Here is a 4311-nt window from a genome sequence, read left to right as displayed (position 1 = left end):
CCCGGTGGAGAAAGAGCAGGACCTCGGTGTCGTCAGATATCGAGCTTTCTCCACGGGACCCGTTCGGGCATGCTGCCGTTGCTGCGACCATGTGTTGCACTCGGCGCTCGGTACGGGCTTTTTCATCCAAGCAACGAATGCACGCTCGAGGCGTGCGATTGCTCTCCCCTGTTCCAGTGGACGAGCCGTCGCCCTCCCGCGTCGCTTCGAACCGGTCCCGTCTCCGAGGCGGGACCACTGCGACTCCTCTCGAGACGACCCAGTCGACTCGGGTAGAGATACACACCTCGAGAATCCCTTCGGGCGGTTCTTCGATCACTGTACCGTAATAGCACGGCATCGACAATTGAGAATTCAGAGAGAGAGAGAGGGGAGTGCGAGAGCGACTCCCGGACGGCGAACGGGCCCAGCCCGGTTCTGTCGACCGTTACCTGGTTGATCCTGCCAGTAGTCATATGCTTGTCTCAAAGATTAAGCCATGCACGTCTAAGTACAATCCTGAACATACAAGAGAAACTGCAGATGGCTCATTAGATCAGTTATGGTTTATTGGAGAAAGTCTTATACCATGGATAACTGTGGTAATTCTAGAGCTAATACATGCAACAAAGCGCCGACCCTTCGGGGGAAGCGTGCTCTTATTAGGAACAAGGCCAGCCCGGTCCTTTCGGGGTCCGGTCTCCGCTGGTGAACTCTAGATAATCATGCCGATCGCACGGTCTTGCACCGGCGACGCTCCCTTCAAAAGTCTGCTCTATCAACTTTCGATGGTAAGTTATGCGCTTATCATGGTTGTGACGGGTAACGGAGAATCAGGGTTCGATTCCGGAGAGGGAGCCTGAGAAACGGCTACCACATCCAAGGAAGGCAGCAGGCACGCAAATTACCCACTCCTGACACGGGGAGGTAGTGACAAAAAATAACGATACAGGCCTCTTCGGAGGCCCTGTGATCGGAATGAGTACACTTTAAATCCTTTAACGAGGATCTACTGGAGGGCAAGTCTGGTGCCAGCAGCCGCGGTAATTCCAGCTCCAGCAGCGTATATTAAATTTGCTGCAGTTAAAAAGCTCGTAGTCGGATTTCTGGCCGGGGCGGGCGGTCCGCCGTGAGGCGTGCACTGCCCGTTCCCCTTCTCCCCGTCAAACGGGAGTCGTGGGAGATTTTTCCCGGCCAGTGATTCGGTTGGTCGTGCGGTGCTCTTAACTGAGTGCCGTGCGAGACTGGAACGTTTACTTTGAGAAAATTGAAGTGTTCAAAGCAGGCCAAAGTGCCCGAACAGCTCAGCATGGAATAGTGGAAGAGGACCTCGGTTCTATTTCGTTGGTCTTGAGATCCTGAGGTAATGATCAAGAGGGACTGCCGGGGGCATTCGTATTGCGGCGTGAGAGGTGAAATTCTTGGATCGTCGCAAGACGCCCGACAGCGAAAGCATTTGCCAAGAATGTCTTCATTGATCAAGAACGAAAGTCGGAGGATCGAAGGCGATCAGATACCGCCCTAGTTCCGACCATAAACGATACCGACTCGTAATTCGCCGGCGTTCCTCCCATGACGCGGCGGGCAACTCTCCGGAAAACCAAAGTCTTTGGGTTCCGGGGGAAGTATGGTTGCAAAGCTGAAACTTAAAGGAATTGACGGAAGGGCACCACCAGGAGTGGAGCCTGCGGCTTAATTTGACTCAACACGGGGAAACCTACCCGGCCCGGACACAGTGAGGATTGACAGATTGAGAGCTCTTTCTTGATTTTGTGGATGGTGGTGCATGGCCGTTCTTAGTTGGTGGAGTGATTTGTCTGGTTAATTCCGATAACGAACGAGACTCTTGCTTGCTAAATAGTCCGGCCACCCGTCGTGGTGAGCCGCGAACTTCTTAGAGGGACAAATGGCTTTCAGCCATACGAGATGGAGCAATAACAGGTCTGTGATGCCCTTAGATGTCCGGGGCCGCACGCGCGCTACACTGGCGCAAGCAGCGGGTACATTTGCCCTCGGCCGAAAGGTCCGGGTAATCCGCTGAGACTTCTCCGTGCTGGGGACAGGGACTTGTAATTGTGTCCCTTGAACGAGGAATTCCAAGTAAACGCGAGTCATCAGCTCGCATTGATTACGTCCCTGCCCTTTGTACACACCGCCCGTCGCTACTACCGATCGAATGACTTAGTGAGGCCATCGGATCGACCGTCTGGCACCCCCGGCTTCGGCCGGTTGTCGAGGCGTGACGAGAAGACGGTCAAACTTGATCATTTAGAGGAAGTAAAAGTCGTAACAAGGTTTCCGTAGGTGAACCTGCGGAAGGATCATTAACAGAACCCTTCCCCTCCGTGATCGGAGAGGGAACAAAGGGGGAATGTCGGAAAAGCCGTCACAGAGAGACACGCGGAGAGAGCAAATTGGAAAAGCCGGGGGGACTCGAGCGGGGTTTTCACCGCCTCCTTCCCCGTTCCACGGTCGAGGTCAGACCCCGCGCTTCGCCTTCGCTCTCTCCGACAAAAAGGAGACGGGCGTGTCACACACAGACCAGCCCGGGGAGTACCCGGTTCTTCTCTCGTCGTCTGTCTCACGGAAGTCTCGCACTCCCGGTAGCTTCGAGGGAGAAGTCCCGCAAGGGTGGAGACGCCGTCGCCGTCCGCGGCGCGGCGCTCCTCGAGGCATTCTCCGCAGGGCAGAGAAGGGGCACCGGTGTCGCCCGATTTCCCCCCAGTCGGCGAGTCTGACTCGCGCGACCCGCCCTCGCGGCGGTGGGGGGAAGGAGGGAGCCCGCTTGCCCCCTCGGCTCGACGGAGGATATTTCTTTCCAGTCACAAGCAAAGAAGGCACAGAGTCCCCGTGTCCTTTCTCCTTCCGTTCCACTTCTTCCCTCGGCTCTGAGGAGAGTTTGCGAACGCGGGAGTCTTCCAGTGGCAAATGACAATTCTTGGTGGTGGATCACTCGGCTCGTGCGTCGATGAAGAACGCAGTTAGATGCGAGAATTCATGTGAATTGCAGAACTCACTGATCATCGACTTATTCGAACGCAAATGGCGGCTCGGGGATGCTCTGCTCCTCGAGCCACGTCCGTCTGAGCGTCTGAAGACAATCACTCACAGAGTCGGCGTGTTCGCGCGCCGGAGGAGCGCCCGGCCGCAGCCGTCCCTTCGACGGCCGGCTGCGTCGGGTCAGTGTCAGATGGAGTTCTGTGATGTCGGCGCCGGTGAAACTCGGCGAGCAGGCTCGATCGGTAACCGGGGGTTCGTCGGTCGTGCGACGTGCCATCGGGGTGTAGACGTATGCGCCCGTGGTGCGGTCCAGCGTCCGACCCCCCGGAACGGTCGAGGAGCCTCTGCCGGGCAGAGCCGGTCGACCCAATCGCGGGGTCTCTCGTCCTCCCGTCTGCGTTCTCGCAGGCGCATGGTAGGCCACCCTTTCCCGCCGGCGACCCGATTCTTCGGGGAGCGCCGGGGAAGGAGAGACCCCGGGTCGCCGCTATGACTCCGATCACGTTCCACGTGTCTTTCACGATTCCAGACCTCAGATCGGATGAGATTACCCGCTGGATTTAAGCATATCACTAAGCGGAGAGAAAAGAAACTAACAAGGATTCCTTCAGTAGCGGCGAGCGAAGCAGGAAGAGCCCATCGCCGAATCCCCGCGCCCGTTTGCGGTGCGAGGGACCTGTGGCGTAAGGAAACTGAACTCCGGTCGACAGAGTCCGGCCGCAGTCCACTGTGATCGGGGCTGCAGCTTACCCGCAGCGGGTGTAAGGCCCGTAGGGCGGACTCGAAGGCCGGAGGGAAAGCTTTCCAAGAGTCGGGTTGTTTTAGAATGCAGCCCAAAGAGGGGTGGTGAACTCCATCCAAGGCTCAATACTATGCACGAGACCGATAGTCAACAAGTACCGTGAGGGAACGTTGAAAAGAACTTTGAAGAGAGGGTTCAACATTGCGTGAAACTGCCAAGAAGTAAACGGATGAGTGCCGCATGCTACATGGGGCGTCCGGTTGATTCAGGCGCGGTCGGCGCGGCAGCGTGTGCGGGTTCGGATCCCTCGGGACCGACCCGCGGCGCTTCGCCGTCCGGTCCGCGTCGCACTTCTACCGTTCGGCGCCCTTCCCGGCGACCGACCGAAGAGCGGAGCAGAGGGGCGGGCGAGGCTGCGGCGTGCGGGGGCTTCGGCCCTCGCCGTCTTACGCCGCCCGTCACGGTTGCTCACTGCGCTCTCTGTCGAGGACTCTGCGTGACGGCCTGCCCCCCCGGGGGTTCAGGCAGCGGGGTCCGGGCCACCGGCGTCTCCGTCGGTCGCGTGCACAGCTTGCTGTCGCGTGGCCGGC

General features: G+C 58.3%; 3 non-coding genes across 3 annotated transcripts in view; all 3 read left to right on the top strand.

Moving 5' to 3' along the window:
- The first annotated feature begins 428 nt into the window (after window positions 1-428).
- On the top strand, window positions 429-2306 carry LOC139968300 (small subunit ribosomal RNA). Its single transcript, XR_011793307.1, has one exon. It is a non-coding gene; the product is annotated as a small subunit ribosomal RNA (ribosomal RNA).
- Window positions 2307-2912: 606 nt separating this feature from the next.
- Window positions 2913-3072, top strand: LOC139968238 (5.8S ribosomal RNA). Its single transcript, XR_011793275.1, has one exon. It is a non-coding gene; the product is annotated as a 5.8S ribosomal RNA (ribosomal RNA).
- A 434-nt stretch (window positions 3073-3506) lies between these two features.
- Window positions 3507-4311, top strand: part of LOC139968433 (large subunit ribosomal RNA) — a 4029-nt gene continuing 3224 nt past the window's right edge. Inside the window, exon 1 of the ribosomal RNA XR_011793430.1 lies at window positions 3507-4311. This exon is cut by the window's right edge and continues 3224 nt beyond it. This is a non-coding gene — a ribosomal RNA (large subunit ribosomal RNA).

This window comes from Apostichopus japonicus, chromosome 5, assembly GCF_037975245.1.
Source record: "Apostichopus japonicus isolate 1M-3 chromosome 5, ASM3797524v1, whole genome shotgun sequence".
NCBI classification, from domain to species: Eukaryota; Metazoa; Echinodermata; class Holothuroidea; order Aspidochirotida; family Stichopodidae; genus Apostichopus; species Apostichopus japonicus.
Note: the sequence above shows the minus strand (reverse complement) of the source record. Positions and strands in the feature narration are given on the sequence as shown.